The sequence below is a fragment of the Balearica regulorum genome, chromosome 1 (genome assembly GCF_011004875.1).
Source record: "Balearica regulorum gibbericeps isolate bBalReg1 chromosome 1, bBalReg1.pri, whole genome shotgun sequence".
Classification (NCBI taxonomy): domain Eukaryota; kingdom Metazoa; phylum Chordata; class Aves; order Gruiformes; family Gruidae; genus Balearica; species Balearica regulorum.
Window position 1 is genome coordinate 54,896,250 of NC_046184.1, and position 20,381 is coordinate 54,916,630.

The 20,381-nt window shown below is 39.5% G+C and overlaps 1 protein-coding gene across 10 annotated transcripts in view; it reads left to right on the forward strand.

Annotated features, from left to right (window-relative positions):
• Positions 1-20,381, forward strand: part of ATF7IP (activating transcription factor 7 interacting protein) — a 120,161-nt gene that overhangs the window by 11,409 nt on the left and 88,371 nt on the right. For 2 of the 10 annotated variants that reach the window (XM_075750729.1, XM_075750735.1), the window contains exon 1: positions 5,930-6,318. The exons of 5 other annotated variants lie outside the window; for them this stretch is intronic. The gene's annotated coding sequence lies outside the window, so the exon portion shown is untranslated. Of the gene's footprint in view, positions 1-5,928; positions 6,319-20,381 lie in introns of those variants that run through there. 3 more of the 10 variants (XM_075750743.1, XM_075750751.1, XM_075750716.1) reach the window with 2 other exon arrangements.

Below are 20,381 nucleotides of genomic sequence, written 5' to 3' on the forward strand. Positions count from 1 at the left end.
TTTTATTACTTGTTTTATTGCTGGTGGAATTTTTGTTTAGTGGATTTAAGGCAGATTTTAGTTCACAGTGGCTTTTCTTGATTGGGTAAGATAGTTAAGATCCCAGGAACATTTGGGCGCTTTAAAATGTCTGAAAACTCAGACAACAAATTCTTTTTAAATGCATTTATCTTGATATAATGGTAAGTTTTGCCATACATTCACCTCATCTAATGAATGCAGATTAATAATGTAGTGAGATTTGCTTCTTCTCATCCCCCGAATAATAATAATCTTTCTGGTTTTCTGTAAGATACTGAGTCAAGTCATCCTGACCCCAGTCTTATGATTATTGAGGTTTGTGTGGGTTTTAGTCAGTTGTTGTTGTTAATTCCAGCTGTTAATAACTCGTATTGTTCAAAGCAAGAAGAAACAATTCATTCTTTATAAAGACATCACTGAACTCCTACTTTGTAATCATTGAAGTGGATGAAATTTTATGTCTAAAACATACTTTACCATATACATCCTGTGGTGGTTTTGTTGTTGGCTTTTTGGTTTTGTTTTTGTTTTGGTTTGGTTTTTTTTAAAGGAGCATATGAAAATGTTACAAACCAGTAGGCATATAAAAATTGTCAAGTGCTATTGGTTCTGTTGGTTTTGGGGTTTTTGTTAACCTGCTCTTTAATGGGAACATGAAAAGGAAAAGTAGCATGTGTTTTGACATTCACTGTAAGGAGTGGTTCTTCACATGTATTACATTTGAGTAAAATATTGTACGTTCACACCATGTCTCTCATACAGTCCTTTGTGCCTTTTTTGTTGCCCATGGTTTTTTTTTCTCTGTGAGCTGAGTAAGCTTACTCCCATTTTACAGAAGAGGCACGGAGAGATTGCCAGAGTTCAGAGGAAGGCTCTTGTCTCTGTGTCTTCTCTTCCCTTTGGCCTTGGTTTACTTTGCTCTTTAACAGGCCATTTTGAAAACAGTATCAATTCTTGGAAATGCTGTACAAAATGACTGGCCCAGCAGGGAGCTGTAGCCATTTGTTGTAGTGTGCTGGGTGGATAGTGTGGGGTTTTGGTGGGGTTTTTGGTGGTTTTTTTCTCTTTTTCTAAAGTGGGTGTTGGAATGTAAAGTATGGTAGGTTTTGAAACCTGTGTTGCATATGGAACGCATCCTTGATTCCAGAAGTCCGAGCACACTGTAATGCTTGCTGCACAGTAGTACTGGTAGCTGACAGCATGGTATCTTCTCTGCTCCTTTCCATGGTGTTAATAGCTTGTTCTTTAGTAGTCAAAAAGAAAATTTAAAACCACCAATTTACCTGCATAGGAACAAGGCATTTCAGTGCATGTTTAAAAAAAAAAAAAAAACGCGTTTTATTAAAGATATACATTTTCATTATTTGAATTAGAAATAGTTGTGTATAATGAATTAACGATTTCAACTGAATTGATCACTATACATTTTTAATGCAAGATGCACTGTCAGACTCTGCTCAGTGTTATTGTGTCTGCATTTTCTCCACTTCTGAGACCTGCTGCTTTCTAGAACAACTAGCTTTGTACTGCTGATAGGTAAACGTGAAAGATAGGCTTTCAGAAGTAAATAAATTGCTAATAGGGTAGCAGTGTCAAATACATGTGACTTTCAAACAGAATTACCCAACAGTAGTTTACTATGAAGGAATGTATAGATTCACTTTTTTCAATTCTTTTTTTGTAAATGGTGTATTTGATTATAGGAAAATGAGTCTACTTTATTTTCATTTGTGCTCCAACTATTTGGATAGTTTTTCATTAGTAAATTGTACTTGCTTGAAACCATTCTAACATGGCTTGATTATTTTTTATGTTCCTCTTAAAACTCAGAATTGTCTCAATTTGCACAGCTGCATCTTCTATTTTGGTAGATATTTGGGGAGCAAACAATTTCAGGCAGGATTCAAAACAAACTGGAATGGACTGATGAATTAACGCAATACTGTTTAATGCATGCAAATCACTTTCAAACAGCTGACTTGTTTGGTTGTTTAGGTACTAGAAATAAATGGTTACCAAGCACTTAGAACTGTTTTGAATCTTAAATACATTATGACTATTATCAAACAGTTAACTTGGACCTTTATTTTTAGCTGTAAACTTTTATTATGTTTTTCTCAAGAATGTAGTGTCTTCAAAGGAGTTATGAGTAAAGCAAATGTTAATTTGTTTTCCCTGCATTGTCTTGATTTGCAGGTTAAGATCTGTCAGCTTCTCAGTGTTTAGTAAATGACAAAATTCTTCCTGTAAATTTGAGAAAAATGTGATTTCCCCCCCCCCCCCCCAAAGTTGATAAGCAAACTGAGTATTTTCCCTTTCTTTAAAAAAAGGGGGGGCCAGGAGGAGGTGGGGAGTACAACATTAGATTCTGTTACTGCCTGGAAGTTACCCGGTTTAAGACACTTTTTCTCACCCCTTTGCCACAGTAGAAAAGCAGATACAACTAGCATCAGCCCCCCTTCCCTTTCCTGCCTTCCCTGCTCCTTCTGTTGGTATAGGCTTCTGCTGTAAAATACAGTGGTAAACAGTTCTCTGCTTCAGAAATGAACATAATTTTCTGCGCCATTCAAAGACCAACATGAGAAAAGCTTGGGAATTACCAAGCTTCTGGCTAACTTACGTGAATAAATTGTTCTGTTTCGTGCTTTGGAGAAGAGGGAAAGTTGGAGGGGAAGGGGTTGTTTCGGACTCTGCATGTTGCCTAAAGGCCTGGGGCCTTTAATTTTCTCTTGCTCTGTGGTGGCATTTTCTGTTGCTGCTTTTTTGTTGTTTTTTTAGATCAAGCTACTAGTGAGAGATTATTTTTTTTTTTTAGACAAACTTTGTCAATGAAATGCTTTCCTATCTGAAACCGTGTCCAAGTTCAGCAAATCATTCTGTGGCAGACTTTTTTTGTACCTATTCTGAGATGAATCAACTGACACTTAAAATTTGAGGATGTTTATCTTTGATATCTACCAATTGAAATCATACAGCTAATAGTAATTATTTTGAACGCAACTGACCTTATTACATGTGGCTGTAACACCTGCTCTTCAAGGTTGTTTCTGATGAGACTAGAAAATTGTGTGCATGTTGAGGGAGGAGTGCCGATACCTGGTTTTGAGGAGGCCAAGTCGTAAGAGCTCTAGGGTGTTTCAACTGACTGCATGCTAAACGTGGGAAAAGCAGACAGAATATAATTGTGTTATTTATTATCCCAGGTTAGTCTTGTGTAAAAAGGGGGGGGGGGGCGAACCCCAAGACAAAACCAAATAAACCACACCAAAAAAAAAAAAAAAGCAAAAGCACCCCAAAGTAACCAACAAAAAAACCACAGAAACGACCCCCACCCGCACATCCTGGTTTGTTGCTGCAGGAGTGTCCCTGCGCTAGGTCTCGGGCTGCGTTCCTCAGCTCTGCAGGTGTCAGGCTGGCGTTGCTGCGGTTGGGCTGGGGCTCAGCAAACCCTCCAGTAACTTCAGCTCACCTCCAGCTCGGGGGCAGCACCCTGTGCTCTGTATAACCGACTTGGTGCATTTGTAGCTACTAAACCAACTAACTTCCTCCTCTCCGTTAAAAAAAAAAAAAACACACACAAAAAAAAAAAACACTAAACCCAAACATAAAACATATTGCGTTTGAAAAGAAGCTTTACGGTCGCTTGTGGTGCGGGAAGCAAGAGGGCGCGGAGAGGAAGGTAAAACCGAGGGAGTGCGGGTGACTCCGCCGGAACGTTCTGGAAGCGGGGTGGTGCCTCCCCCAGACGGCAGATGGAGAGCTCAGCCTCGGGGCTGCCGGCAAGCTCTGGCGTGGATTTCCTGAGCGGACCGGAGCTGAGACTAGGAAATGCTCCAAGTAAAGGCTTTTATTTTGCAGTATCTGTTTTACTGTGGTGAGAATCATACTATTATTCTGGTATTTGTGCACAAGGCTGTAGAGCTGGGGGGGATGGGGGCGGCGGCTGTATGTGGGAAACGCAAGGGGTTTTTTGGCTTTTTTTTTTTAAGCAGCATTGGTGCCCTTCATTTTTAAGCTCAGAGGCTGTTCATCTGATGATTCATTCTGCAAATGACAACAGCATCACTGAAAGATATATTCTGCACAGCCCTTAAATGTGCTAACATACACAAATCTGTCTGAAAGTAAGATAAATCACAAGATCCACATGACATAAAAGCAGAGCAATGTCAGATCACCTGTCTAGTTAATGGCTGTCACTTTAATGTGACAGTCATTCTGGAAAAATAATTATTTTTCCCTTACGCATCAGTTTAGGCTTTTGGATTCAACAGCTGAGGATGAATTGTAACAACCAATGAAAGAGTACTTTGCATGACTAAATACATTCAGACACAATATCGTTATCTTCTTGACATGATGAGCAAACTGTGTTATTCTTAAATAACCTAGAACCAGCCATACAGCCAGTTACGCTCACTGTGGAAAAGGGGACATACCAAGTAATTTGACTATATATAGCCTTGACACTGTTGGCGATCTAAAGAGGGACAATGCAGGGAGCTAGAAGAGGCAGGTGGCGCAAAGCCTGCTCTTCTGGTCCTGAGGCGGCTCTGCCTTTGCCCTGCTGCAATCTACAAGCATGGCTGTCTCCATCGCTTTCCTTTTCAACTAAATGGTGCCAGGCTGCCACTACAGCAGTGTTACTAGATGTGTAGCTGGCCAAACATTGCTGGGGCTTTAACTTCATTTTACTTAGGGTTTCATGTATTCATGTTTATAGTTAGTATAATAAATGTACTGTTTATTTGCATTGAGTTGTTTAGTGCTCTAAGAATTTCTTGTAAGGCAGCAAATGAGGGGAAAAAGGTATTGGTGATAATTCATCCTTTACATACGCACACTTAATAGTAAGCAAAGCCTGGATTTTTTCCCCCAAAAAAGTACAGTGACTTTTACAATAAGTATTTGTAAAATGTAATTAATTTATTAATGTAATTGCACTTTGGAAGAAAAAAGGTAAAAATTAAGAAATTAACTATTTGAAGTCAGAGTGAGGCTGAAATCTGAGCTTCTGCCTCTACCTGTCACTGTACCTTTTAAGTACTTGAAAAGATAAAGTCTGCAGCTCAGGATGGGGGATTTTTTTTATTCATCTGCCTAATGAAGAAAAACTAAATGTGAAGTGGAAACAGTAAATTAAATGGCCAGACATGCTACCTGTGAGCATTAGGTTAAAAATGGATCATTCCTACTTGGAGCTGGTACTTCTTGGTAGGCTGTGAAATACTGGAAATACCAGTTTAAGAAAAGCTGATTGCTGAGCATTGAGCATACCCATTTATATGGTGTTATTTCAGTTACTACTGAGGGCTCGCCAGAATCGCTTTGAACAGTGCAGTGTGTAGCGTGCTACTAGGAACAGGCTTCGAGATGGAATTTCTTTTGCAGAGACTAGTGTCAATTTTCATTTATATAAACAGTAAGAGCAGCACTTGACTTCTGACATGGATCTGGATTATTAGTAAGCAAATAACTAGACGATATATTCTAGAACCCCGTAGTAGTCTCGCGGGGGGGGGGGGGAGTGGGGGGGTGAGGCTTTGCTCAGCAATATCCTGCCGCAATTTAGTCTTGAAATGAGGCCCCTTTATGTAAATTTTTACTGGCGCCAGATAGCTGTAACTGCAGTCTGGCTCCGCTTCGGCAGCAACTAACATGTGTCATGGACTTCTCCTGTGCACGGATTGCAGGAGCACTCTGGTTTCTGGACCGAAAGAGCCGTACTGATGATTGTGAAAAGATGTGTAAAGGAACCTAGGTGTAATTAGATTGCTAGTAAGTGAAAATACTGAGGAAATTTCAGCTTGTCTTTTTTTTGGTGTGCTGTCTTGTGCTGTGCTGTAATAAATTTATGCTTGATGGTACTACTGTGTGGTATGTGGGAGGTACTTCACTGCACATAGTTGCTGCAGTGCTAATAGTTGGCAGCACAGAAGGCAGTACAGAGAGTCCGACTGGAGGCACTTGCAGTTGCAATGTTCCCTTGGAGGCTGTGACGTGCTCAGTGAGCTGCAGGGGCACCCCAGGCACGTTCAGCCACTTGTGTGGATAAGTGGGAGTTCTAGCAGGCTTTAGCAAGCAGATGTAGGCTACTAGCTGAGAGCTACAATAGCGTAGCTCAGGCTGACTAAAAAAATAGTACTCATGCTGCTATGTAGTCAAAACAAGATCTTAGTATCAAGATGGCCGACCTGGAAGTCTACTTGTAGCTGGTGATACTTATGCAAATGAGCTACATGTCAGTGGCTTACTCAGAGGAGGAAGCTCATTTTGCACGTGCCACCTTCTCGCCAGGTAAGAGAACCAACTCATTTTCTGTATTAACGTTTTAGAGGCCTTTGATGTTATTTTTCCATTTAGGTGCCCATCCCCCACGTTGGCACAATGCCAGGAATTAAATTTAAATATAAGAGGTGTTTTCTGGGAAGCCCGGAAGTCATTTGTTCTTGCTGTAATTATTTCTGGGTTGCAGTTGTTACGGGGAACATTAACTAGCAATTATTGTAAAATATTTACTTAAGTAAAACTGAAGACTTTAAAAAATATTAGAAATTTGAGTGATCAGGTTTTGCTGCTGCTGTTACTGGTTTTGTTTGGTTCAAACATCTACTGTTTTGCTACTGTGCTATTTTTGTCTCTAGAGTGACATCAGTTGATGCATATGGAGGCTTAGCAATACTGTGAGTTTACCCATGAAAAGGATGCAGAATTAAGAAGGTTGAATCCACCAGTGGTGGTTTTTTGGCTTTGTGATATTATGAGGAGACTTCATTATCCTGGTTGTAGTTTGAATTCTCTTCTTTTTGAGATGGCAAAGCTGTTGAGTGTTGGACACTAAACTGTTGTCCATGTGTCTTTTAGTATAAATGCACATTCTCGTGCATTTATGTAAATTTTTAGATGTATTTGTAAATAGGTAAACAGATCAGAATATGATATTTATCTGATCTCCCCCCTCAGAAGACAATAAGTTTGCCTCAGAGCAGCAAATTTTAACAAAATTATGTGATTGCTAGTTACATAATATAGTCTTGTGGTTACGCATATAGTGCATGAAACGACTGCATGGGGCAGATGTGCTACTTCTGCACAAATGACTTTGTGGTGTTCCTATTTTACAAGTCAAAAAAGTTGTGACAGGGTGGGGGACTGGAAAGAGGAGATGGTAAAATAGAATAACTGGATCTGGGAAGTCTCTGAGATACAGAAAAAGAGGTAATTGGAGATGCATGAACAGGCCAAGGAAAACATGGTCACTTAAAGGTGGACAGCAGCTCAAGATAGGCATGTGGAACTGGCGGTAGATAGGCCTGGTCCAGTGAAGGAAAAATGAGATTAAGGGAATAAAAAGGTAGAAGGGCAACGTAGGCAGGTAGATTATTTGAGCTTATAATGGCAATGATAGGGACTAAAAGTATTTGAGCCATTCTGAAATGGACTCTGAATTAGGGCAAATAGAGAAGATGTAAATACGCTAGAAAAGAAAACTATAACTGGCTGATATTGAGGAGGGGGAGAATTTAATGATAATAGATAAAGGTATACCTCTGCATTGATATGGCAGAGTAAAATGCTGCATGCCAACAAGTTGGGCCAAATTAGTCCTTTTTTGTACATATTTTATTTACTTTGAAACCTTTGATAATACATCTTAAGTTATCGCTAAAAAAAGTTATGGGGGACAATTTTGCTTGTCATTTAGAAGTCTGGTTATATACATGTCCAGACTAAAAAAAAAAGTACAAAAATGGTGTGTGGAGTTTTGTGTGCCTGTGAGAAAGTATGTAAACAGATACATGGTAGATTTCCCCAAATAAATTACATTAGAAATAGCAGTTAACAACTGTAAAGGTTGTCCATAAAGAGCAAACTCTGTTAAAATCACTCTTGTCTTCATTGCAATGTGAAGCAATTCAGGGCCCCTCCCTCCTTTTCTGTAAGTATAATTGCAAGAGTGGTAGAGGAGAAATGGCATTGAGTGGGGCATGAAAAATGTAGAATACTGATTAAAAGAAACAAGATGTTCCTGAGAGAAAACCTTGACCAGTAAAGCAAAGGATAAAAAAGGCGAGATTGTTAAAAATTGAGAAATAATTCTAACAGTAATGTAAACGACAATAACATGACGTATAGTAAAAGAGAAAAGGCAGAAGATTACAGTAAGTATTTTTTGGTTTCTTAGATAAAAGTTAGTTTACATTGTATCATCTCACAGGTGACTTGACTTAAAATCTGTAAGTTACAAGGAAGATAGGAGTTACAAGAGTCCATGATAGACATTTCGTAACGAAGGCTAGAAACAGGTCTTTGTAAGCTGTATCCAGGAGTTCTAAAAGAATTGGCTGAGAATATTTGTTTTCTTAAGTGCTCTTCCTAATAACTCCTAAAATACAATGGAAATTCCAGAAGACCTTAAAGACTTCTTAGTTAAAAAGGTTAAGCAGGATGACCTAAATAACTATTTAGTCTCACATCAATCTTGGGGAAAAATAGTGGAGGGACAACTGAGGGATTCAGTAAATATGAAAGAATGTTATTAGAATTAATGCTGATGTGGTTTAATGGAAATAAAGTTTTATTAAGAAAAAAAAAATTCCTAATGTAATTTGTTTTAGAAGAAGGTTCCTTAGTGTAAATACCTGATATGTGTAATGCAATTATGCTTTCATACAGTCTTTTTCTTAAAAATTTCTCCCCACCCCCTGTATCAATAAAACATTAAATTGATTAACAAACTTTTTAAGCGTGTGAAGGGGAGAGGGGTACGAAGCATGCTCCAAGTAAAGCTTCTTTATGATTGATGTTGTAAAGCAGTTACTTTTGTTAACTCGTAGAGGATAGAAAGATCGACTCTTGCAGAGTCATCTGGATGATTTGCTTTACTGGGACCCACTCAAACAGTCTACTGTTGCACAGCAAAATCTGAAGTTGTACGTTTAGAACCCATTCATTATAGAACATATCTGCTTAACAGGAAACCCTAACCTGGAATTAAGTAGGGATGACAGAGCCAAAAAAGTGGGCTAAAGTCCCAAATAGGAAGTTAATGTAGAGGGGCTCAAATTCTGTTGAACACAGAGAAAGAGTAAGGAAGTCATACACTTTACTAATCTGTCCCGGTTATACTGGTGATAGGAATTCTGCATCAATACAGGTTACAGTTCTGTTATCCATAGGGGGCTTTTACAATGTTGAAAAATTAGGAAGGGTCCTGGGAAAAGGCACAAAAAATCACTCTGGTTCAAGAACACAAAATTGTAAAATAATTTAAAAGTTACACCAATAATTTAGGTTGGAAGGGACCTCTGGAGGTCATCTAGTCTGACATAATCTTCAAAAGAGGTAACTTCAAACTTAGACCAAGTTGCTCCAGGGTTTGTCAAGGTGAGGTTTGAAAATTGGCAAGGGTGGAGATTCCACAACCACTCTGGACAAGCTGTTTCAGTGTTTGCCCACCCTTGTGGTGAAGAACTGTTCTCTGTATCTATCTAGAATTTCTCTTGCTGCAAGCTGTATCTATTTCTTCATCAATGTGCTATGCATCTCTGAAAACGGTCTGGCTTTGTCTTCTCTATGAATGCCACGTAGGTTGTTGAAGAGAGCAATTAATTCTCTTCACTTAGCTATCTTTTCTTCATGCTACACAAATTCAGTTCTCTAGTCTCACCTCATCTGTCCTGTTCTCTAGCCCTTAACTATCTTGGTGGTCCTCCACTGGACCTGCTTATCAACATCTCTTTTGCATTCAGAGTCCCACAAGTGGTACCGTACTTCAAATGTAGCTTCACAGGTGCTAAGGATAATGGAATAATAATTTTCTTTGATCTGCAGGCAGTGTTTTTGCTTATGTAGCCCAGTCTTGAGTTTTAGAAGAAAGAATTAGTATAAAGCAGTAATCCCATTAAATATGTTCCTTCAGAAAGCAAAAATGACTACTAAAATAGGCTCTCCAATGCAGGGGGGGGGGGAATATAAAAAGCAATGGGAAGTTGGAGGCAGACCTACAAATACTTAAAAATGGTGCACTTTTTTTTTATTAATTGTGCTATGAGTAAATGAAGCAGTGAATTTTCTTTCTTTCCATTTTGTCTCTTTCCAGAAAGACATCTAATCTTGATTTGAAAACAGACTTGAAAGAATGGCCAACCTATGGCACTTAGATGGCATATGCGTTTGGAACAGCTGATGTATGACTTGCCCACTATGGTAACTCTGCAGTGGAGTTACAGGGGATAATGCTGGCATGTGAAGTCTTCTATGTGATCTGAATTTGTGGTTATTGGACACAGTTACCTAGGAGGGACTGTTACAACCTTTATCGCTAGTTTGACTCAGAGCTGGTTATGTATTTAGCCAAACCACGACCAGCATTATAATGATGTGGTGAGACTCCACTAAAGTTGTCTAGATCTTCTGCCCAAGAATAATTTCTGGACCATCTCATCTTGTGGCTCTTAGCCAGATAAGATAGATGATGAGGTCAAGAAAGTTAGCCAGCTTTGCATTAGCCAAATGTGCCTTTCCGGTTTCAGCAAATGGATGGCTAAGGGCATTTAATGGTCTGATGAGATTAGAAATGGCTCCTTTTGTTGTCATGCTTTACAATGTCTTCCTTAATAATAGCAGTTTGGTATTTTTCACCAGACACGTTGCAGTGATTCTGGATACTCTCTTTTTCTCCCCCTTCAGAAGGGACAGTGATGAGGAACGCTTAATCTCTGTGCAGCAAAACTTGTAACTGTTGAATGAAAACCCTATGGTCTAGAAAAGTAAACCACATAATAATATTCAGTCATCCCAGTGGTGTATAGTCAGTGACCTTATCTTATTTTTATTTACAACTTTATTTCTCTTTTGTTGTGGACTTTTTTGTTAATGTGTAGCCAGACCTGCCTTAAAATTTCACATAATGTGGTGTTTTCCTTTTGCCCTGAAATCTGCTTTGTTTGTGGGTGGTTTTTTTTCTTTAATCACAGAGAATTATATTTAAAGCTGTGAACAGTGCAACTTTTATACTGCCTTGTTTTAGAACTTTAATGACATTTTTATCTTGCCTATGATCAGTCACAAGTAGAGCTTATCAGCTGCGGTATAGGCCTGCACTCTGTATGTGTGTGTTGGGGTAGGAGGGGAAGAGGTCCTTTGTGTTCTCCATTAGCAACCTCATAGAGGGTTGTTTAGCTGTTCTGGGTAGATCTGAACTCTACTTAGGAAACATCAGCTAATCTATGCTGCAAACAATGAATATGTTACCTTTACTGAAAATAGTTATGAAGTTTTCCAGCTTTGATTGAGGTAGAGCATCAGCAACTTTTAGTGCGTGCAGTTGGTTTCATTATGGGGCCAGGAAGGGAAAATTATGCGGCTCTGTCACATCTGGATTTGCTGTCACAAGATGTGATGGAAATAGAATTCTGAACATGCTGTAGCCCGGGATTTTTTGCTGACTGTCCTAATGGCATCTATTACATGTTTGACAGCAGCAAGGAGAATGAAACTGATGTCTCATGAGCTAGTTCTCAAAGTGAGAAAGCTGTAGAATTGCATCTATTTTCATTGATTGGCTAGGATAAATCAAGTATCATGCATGCCAGTGTAAGAGCTGCATGTATGTTCCAGGAAGTGTTGTTGACAGTATAAAGCTAATTTTGTAAAGAACCTGCATTTTCCAGGCTAGGAAATTATCAGTCAACTCAATAATGGAGGAGAGACATTGCAAAACCAACTCCAAGACTGTTCGTTTGGCACAGAAAATGCAGCTATCATAGGAGTTGTCAAAGGTAAAATGCTAAAACTTAACTTTAGTGCCACTTAAAGTAGGTGATGCAGGCTATCAGTTGGTTTGGACATGCCATGATTATTTCTAACTTAATACGGCAGGTGAGCTTCCTTCCTCCCAGAGGCTTTGCTTCCGTCTTCCAAAGAGAAGTGATTGTTTCTAACAAAGAACTAGCGTTCATTTAACAAGGATATTGGAACAATAGCCTACAGAATAATGAAAGGACTTTAATGAATAAATGATAAGACTGGCTGATACTTGAGCTGGGAAAAAATAACATTATTTATCCCTTAATAGCTACAGTGTGGTTTGCTTCTATGCAAAATCTGACCAGTTTTTAATCTCTAAGCACAGTTCTGTGTCTTTTAAAAAAAATAAAAATATTTCAAGTCAGTTAATGAAAGCAGCATGTACCCCTGACATATTAGTCCCTGTTGCTGTTGACGTTCCCTAGAGGAAGATGGAAGCATTTTGCTAATTAGTACTCTAGTTACGGTAAAATGGAAAAGAAAGTTTTCTTCCCAAACAGCTATGGTAATTAACTATTCTGTTCAAATGCGTATGTAGCAGTTTGAAAATTGTTGATAGGATCTTTTTCTTCACACGTTAAAAGATTGCTGTGATACTGCTATAACTTCTGCATTGTTTTGGAAGGCTATCATACTGTTAGCAGCAGCCTTCTCCTTGAGAATTGTGCATTTTGAAAACAAGATGAAAATACTCAGAATTAATTGTCTAATTAAAAAAAAAAGTTAGTACCTGTGCTCAAACTTCTGGCTTCAATTGGTTCTGAATAATAAAGTCAGCTTACAATTGTTTGAGTTTTGAAGAGAAGCCATTTGGGTGTCTAATGCCACTGTCATGATAGTCAAGAAGGCTGTTCCAAAGTGTTTGCACAGGTACTGCAGTCAGTGAGCACTGTGAACCTGAGTCGATACTGTGAACCTGAACCCACAATAGTAATACGTTAAGATGCAGAGCCTAGTGCTTTGGAACTTGAGCATAAACAGCCTAGCTCTACCCAAAAATACAACAACCAGATGTAATTCTAAAATTGAAGAGTGTCTCTAATGTGAAAGGCCAAATGCATAAAATAGCAGCATCTACTTCCCAAACCTCTTTTGCATTATGCTGTGCCATATGACTAGTCAGACACTTACGTGCAAATGTATTGTGGTCTGGATATAATGTCAAGAGACTGTGCTAAATTTTTTCATCTGGGTACCAGTTGTGGGAGTGAGAAGGTTTTGGTGGACACCAATCTGAGCAGATACTTTCTAAGCTTTATAGCTTGCTCAAAGAATTGCTTCTTGATTTGCAATACAGTTGTAAGTTCCAAGGAATAGAGATGGCTTTGATATAAAGCATTTTCAAGTTGAGGGCAACTTTATAGCTGGATTTCTGTCTTCCTATGTAAGATTCACAAGTACATTGTCATGTTCTAACATGTCACGTATGTTACAAAAGATGAAAAGAAGCAGCTTGTTTTATGCTACCGATCAAGCAGGTGTTTTATTTTATGATTCACCTTCATTACTGTGCATCAAGTCACTTATTTGGGAGATCAATCACCAGGTTAAATGGGTTACATAATTCGAAATAAATAGTTGGAAGTACAGTATTCCAGATGAATGATTTCTCAAAGTCAGTCAAGAGGGTGAAGTGATTTTGATTTTTTTAATGTTTAGTAGAAACATCCTGAAATTCCTTTAATTCTGTTTTGGAAAGGTAGGGGACTTGACACCTTCAAGATTTTAATGGAAAATTTTTTTTTAAGCTCTTCTGAGGTATCATTGTAGAAATTAGATGGAACAAAACTGTAGTGGTGGTGTTTCTCATTCACATAGTATGACCTTTGCATTTGAGAATCCATGTTTGTTATTAGTTGTTTTCCTGCAAAATTGGTCCAGGCTTCTTACTTGAGTCAAAATCAGGGAATTACACTGATTCGGAGAAGAGCTTTTCACCTCAGTCCTTTTTAGAAATTAAATAAGCCTTCCTTTATGCACAATGTGAAACTTTCATTCATTTGTAACTGTTACCAAGCTACTACAGCCCATGGAATCTGTGCCCTTTGGTAAAGCACAAAGATAATTTTGAATTGGACTTTGCTTTTGACCTGTCAAACATATGAAGAAAATGACATTTTAGGGATTTGGGTCCCTTAAAAGTATGCTGCAAAATACTAGTTTTATTACATGGCTTAGGTAGTTCCCAAGAGACTTTCTCTGTAGCAGCCAAACCATTTATTGGTAGCTTGGAGAAAGAAAGGAGGCATTTGCTGTGCGTTTCCTACACTTCTGGAATTTAGCATCAGTTAGCTTTGCATCCTAGAGCTCAGTGCTCTAGGATGTGACTTCTGCATCTCAGCTGTGATTCCAGAAAGGCACTGGTCTCTTCTAGGTCTTGTGTTACTCTGCTTCATGTAGGTTATAGAGCATCAGAACCAGCGCTAGTTGCCTGTTCTTAGGCTACTGAGTCTCATTCTGTGTGTTCCTAAGCTCCTTGAATTTTTACGTTTACCACAGCTTACTATAACCTCTGTCTCTGCATCCTGTTGTCCTTAGAGTTGGAAGGTTGGAGCACTTCAGAATTCTTCAGATAAAACATGGCATTATACTTTGCTTAAAGAAAGATGCATGGGTTTGGATAATAGAGCAAAGTAGTTCCATTTTTCTCCATCAATATATATCACTTTGTTCTGTGCTCTCTTAAATTTGAATGATTTGATACACGAAATGGATTCTAGAAGCATTGTCTGAAATTTTGGTGATTGATATTTTCTAGAAACTGTTTTCACAGGAGAAGCATTCCATTCTTCAGCAAAAATGCCGAAGCATTGAACTAGATCTTTTAGCTTTGGTTATTTGGAGGTTTTGTTAATGTTTATTTCAATATCCTTGTGGGGAAAAAAAAAAGACACAAACAGTGGCATTTGGAATGAACTTGTAACTTGTGGACTTTCTCAGAAGCAATGAATTTATTAATGAAAACTTTTACTCTTCAAAATTAATTCAATATTTGAATAACATTCTTACCAAATAAGGGACTTCCCTATTATTTAAAACATGTCCTGCAGAGTGTTGTTATGGCCCTAAGATCAAGAGTTAAACATAGGATATTCAGAATCAATGTTAAACTTCACAGAAAATCTTGCCAGATCATAGGAATTCATAATTTGACAGTCATCCAACCTTATCTTTTCCCTCAAATAATACCATGCAATGTTACAAGAAAAGCAGTTTGGGTGGTTTTGTTCCAAAATTGCATAATGTGTATTTTCAGATGTATTAGAAATCATTCTCACATTCTTTATTTTACTTGAAAAGCAATGATTTTGTGAGGCGTAGATTTTAAGGTTATGAAATACATTCTATATCCATTGTGAACTTGAAATGTATTGTCATCTTAAAAAGCACAAAAAGATAAAAAGCTGTCTTTTCAAAATAAATATATTTGGTTTTGTATTTACTTACATGTGTTATTGAGTCTCTTACTTGTATCTGCTGCCTAGCTAAAGCTTTGCTCCCAACAAAATGTAAAATGCAAGACTCTTGTAGATTGCTTTGTCACAATTTGTGACTTTTGGCAGTAAAATTTACTGAAAAAGACTTATCTTTCTATCTCACTCTACAGTCAAGAAAAACTGAGGCAGGATATAATGCTGATTTGACAGGGCTAAGTTGTTGATCAGTAGTGGAACTGAAATGGAAACAAGGTCATGTTCAGCACCAGTCTGTGCTTTATTCTCCAGGTGATAGTATCTTGTGCTAAAGGTAATGACACATCTTCCTTCATGATTTGTCATTGTGCATATGCGTACACAAACACACACGCGCTGTGGGTAGGAAACAAGTATTAGAGTAATCCAAAAGTTTTATTTTTGGGTTGTATTCTTCCCCACCCGCATCAGCACCACTGCTGCAATTTTATGTTATTGTGAAGAACAGTCATTTGGGGACTTGTTTGACCAAAGCTGTATGTATCCACAGGGATACATGCGTGTTATCCTGCTAGCAAACAGGCAGACTGTGCCCTGAAACTCCAGTTGTCCAGCAAGGCGTAGAGAATTTGTTGCTACTGCATTGTTGTCCCAAAGACTTCTGCTTTGTTCTGTTAGTTTTTTTGCTTTCAGTGCTTATCTGCTTTTACAGACTGGTGCATCTTTTCTAGTGAAGTTCTGCTCTTGGCATATAGAGACTTTGGAATCTCCAGGCTTTTGGCCTTCACTGTACCTGGATCTAATGTAAATCTTCACACATCCCCCTCAGACTGACAGGTGCTGAGAATGTATCTGACTGTACTCAGAGCTGAATTCAGTATGTATGCTGTCTGCTTCATCTCACCTTTACTGCCTGGATAACCTGAAAGATTATGAACTTTGCAGTGTTATGGATCTTTGTAAGAAAATAAACCTTTTCTATGGAACCTCAGATTTGAAGAAATCTTGAACAGAGAAGCTGAAAAAGCCACACCTTCAAAAGCAGAGAGCAGTTTCCAGAACAAGATGATCATACAAGAATCTGAGCATTTTGACTTAATTTTGGTGACATTTCCTCTATACCTAGCCTGGTTATTAATTATCTTTCTAGAAATTGTGACTTTTGGAAGGGGAAGAAGCCTCGTGAACAAAATAGTTTATTTTCCAGAATACCCTTTGGTGCCAAATGTTGCATTATTTTTAGGATTCAGTTCTTGGCATGAAAGACCATTACTTCCTTAGATGCTTCTATGCAGCATTCTGACTATTCCACTACCCATATGACTTTAAGGCAAAGAAATGGATCACACGCATATAGTCTCTTGATACCCATCTTAAGATGTGTTTCAGATGTTCTTCAGGGTTACATTCAAGGATATCTTCCAGGATGATCAGTCTAAGGACACGCATCGCTCCCAAGCAAATGGTGTGGAGAGGATTATGAGATACTGCTTCAGACAGAAGGAAACTGCATTTCTTTCCCACATGAGAGAGAATCCGCTTCAGCCTGTCTTGTCCCATTTCATAATTGTCAGTGGCACCTTCCTCAAACAGAATTGGTGAGGCAACCATGTGTTACCAAGGCATACATCTAGCTATTTCAAGCCTTCAGAGTTCCTTAATCAAGGTAATTCTGATACATATATGGAGTTCTTCCCTGTTACTGTGCAGGTGCACACTTTGAACAATGTCAGAGGGCAAGGTCTGCTCCTGCTATCCCCAGACAGTGCAGGAGAGCAGATTTTTTTTTTTTTTTTTTTTTTTATGGCAGACAGGTAGTTTGAGTTCATTGCTTTATCATGGTAGTGGCACAAGCACCATGCTTCTTTTTCAAAGGTAGATCAGCTTGTTGGTACTTCTACCTTGTGGTCTTAGCTTAGATATCAAGAAGCTTTTGGCAATAGAATGGACAGAAAAATAACAGGGGATGTTCCATGATGAAGTTTTTGGTGTGCTGCTGTGATAGATATCATCCCTCACAGTTTCTCTGTTTTCCTCAAATTACGTGGTAAGCCAAAGAAAGTTGTTACCCACATGGTTTAAAAATCCTTGAGATGAAGATTTTCACCATCTCTGACTTCATTTTTTGACTTCCCAGCAATCTTAACAGAAGACAGAGGTCACCGATAGAGCTGGAATGGCTTGGGGCAGCTGGTGTAGTCACTGTTTATAGAATCATAGAACAGAATTGTTTAGGTTGGTGAAGACCTTTAAGATCATCAAGTCCAACTGTTAACCTAGCACTTCCAAGTTCACCATTAAATCACATCCCTAAGTACCATATCTACGTGTCTTTTAAATACCTCCAGGGATGGTGACTCCACCACTTCCATAGTCAGCCTGTTCCTTTTGGTGAAGAAATTTTTCCTAAGAACCAATCTAAACCTCCCCTGGCGTAACTTGAGGCTACTTCCTCTTGTCCTATCGCTTCTTACTTGGGAGAAGAGACCGAGACCCACCTCACTACAACCTCCTTTCAGGTGGTTGTAGGGAGTGATAAGGTCTCCCCTCAGCCTCCTTTTCTCCAGGCTAAACAACCACAGTTCCCTCAGCCACTCCTCATAAGACTTGTGCTCTAAGCCCTTCACCAGCTTTGTTGCTCTTCTTTGGATGCCCTCCGGCACCTCAGTGTCCTTCTTGTAGTGAGGGACCCAAAACCAAATGCAGTAGTTGAGGTGCGGCCTCACCAGTGCCAAGTACAGGAGGACAATCGCTTCCCTAGTCCTGCTGGCCATACTATTTCTGATACAAGCCAGGATGCTGTTGGCCACCTGCTGGATCATATTCAGCTGGCTGTCAACCAGTACCCCCAGGTCCTTTTCCATCAGGCAGCTTTCCAGCCACTCTTCTCCAGACCTGTAGTGTTGCATGGGGTTGTTGTGACCCAAGTGCAGGAGCCAGCACTCATCCTTGTTGAACCTCATACGCTTGGCCTCGGCCCATCGATCCAGCCTGTCCAGATCCCTCTGCAGAGGCTTCCTGCCCTCAAGCAGATCAACACTCCCGCACATCTTGGTATCATCTGCAAACTTACTGAGGGTCCGCTCGATCCCCTCGTCCAGACAATTGATAAAGATATTAAAGAGAACTGGCCCCAGGACTGAGCCCTGGGGAAGACCACTTGTGACCGGCCACCAACTGGATTTAACTCCACTCACCACAGCTCTTTGGACCCGGCCACACAGCCAGTTTTTTACCCAGTGAAGAGCACATCTGTCCAAGCCATGAGCAGCCAGTTTCTCCAGGAGAATGCTGTGGGAAACGGTGTTAAAAGCTTCACTAAAGTTCAGGAAGACAACACACAGCCTTTCTGTCATCCACTAAGTGGTTCACCTTATCCTAGAAGGAGATCAGGTTGGTCAAGGCGGACCTGCCTTTCATAAACCCATGCTGACTGGGCCTGATCACCTGTTTGTCCTGTATGTGCCATGTGATGCCACCCAAGATGATCTGCTCTGTAACCTTCCCCAGGACCGAGGTCAGAGTGATAGGCCAGTAGTTCCCCAGATTCTCCTTCCAGCCCTTCTTGTAGATGGGCGTCACATTTGCTAAGTTCTGGTCAACTGGGACTCTGTGGTTAGCCAGGACTGCTGATAAATGATGGAAAGTGGCTTGGTGAACACTTCCGCCAGCTCCCTCAGTACCCTTGGGCTGATCCCATTCAACCCCATAGACTTGTGTGTGTCAATTTTGTTGTTCAGCTGCTTGGATTGTTACTTGCTTGACAGCTTTCTGAATGTTTCTGATACTTCAAGACAAATCTTTCGCTAGCTTTGGTTTACCATTAAATACCTCATAATGTTGAACAGCTAAGACATCTTTGTGGCAGTAAAATTGCCTTGATGGCCCAAAAGCATGGGGTTTTTTAACTTATTTGCTGTTGAGCATGAGGAAAGAGGGGGTTCACAGTTGTGTGTGCAGGGAGGAAGAAATTGAGTTCAGAGTTTTGAGTATGTAGGCATACTTGATGGAGAACGCATCTAGACAGTGTAGCTTAACTTCGCATATAGGTAGACACACACAGTATCTATCATCTGATGGTAAAGTACATAAGCCACCAATATTTGTGGCTTGAGTAGCTGGAAATAAACTAAGCTGTGATTTCAACATTTTGCATCAACATTGCTTAAGCACCCCTTGTAACTTCCTGGTTCTAGCTACTTGTTCCTAGCCTTTGCCATCCTGTTCATTACACTAGCACAGCAAGGAGCCAGATCAGAAAACCCATCTGAAAAGCCTCTGGGCAGGAAGCTGGTTCAATGGCTCATTGTGCTGTGTTTTACAAACTGTTCTGCCAACATAGTAGAAATAGCATGGAGTGGAAACGAGGGGCTAAGGAATATGGCTGTAGGACTTGTCACTGCAAAAATGCACACTGATCCTTTACTGCAATGTCAACAATCCTGTAAATGTGCGCGATAATTGTAGAACAGAATTTTTGATGGTTTTGGGTAAGGACTGTGTTTTACAAGCACAGAGAAAAATGAAGAATTCTTTGTTTCCAAGGGCATTACATGATTTTTATGTCTTAGTTTTGCTTTTGGTTTGGAGAGAGATGGAGTCTAATCTCTCTTGCTGAACTTGGAAAGTATTCTTATTATGTTGTCTTTACAGAAAGCTGTGTCCATGTAGAATAACAATGAGAGAGGTCTATAAATATATGGAAGTAATGGTGTAATCTGGGATGGTTCTTTCTCACACTGTCATTTAGTCTGACTGAAAAAACACCCTTCTATTTTCAAGTCTTAACTTCTGTTGAAATGCTTCCTGCCTTAGGTCTGTCTTCATTCTCGTTTCCTCAGCTTACTCAAATACAGCACGGAACACGAAGAAAGCCCCAAATGGAGAAGCAAAATAGATGTTTGTCTCCTCTTGAATTTGAGCATGTAGACAATCCTTCTCTTATCTTTTTTCTTTTCCTTCTCTTTTTCTTAGAGAAGTTCACTAAAGGGTTCAGACTGGAGCAGGATTTTTTTTTTCCCCCCAACCTTTTCAAGGAAGATCTTCCCAGAAGTACTGGCAGGCCCTCTGTTGTAAAACATTTTCTGCATAAAAGAGAAGTGACTCTTCCTTCCCTGGAAAAGAGTGGAAAGATGG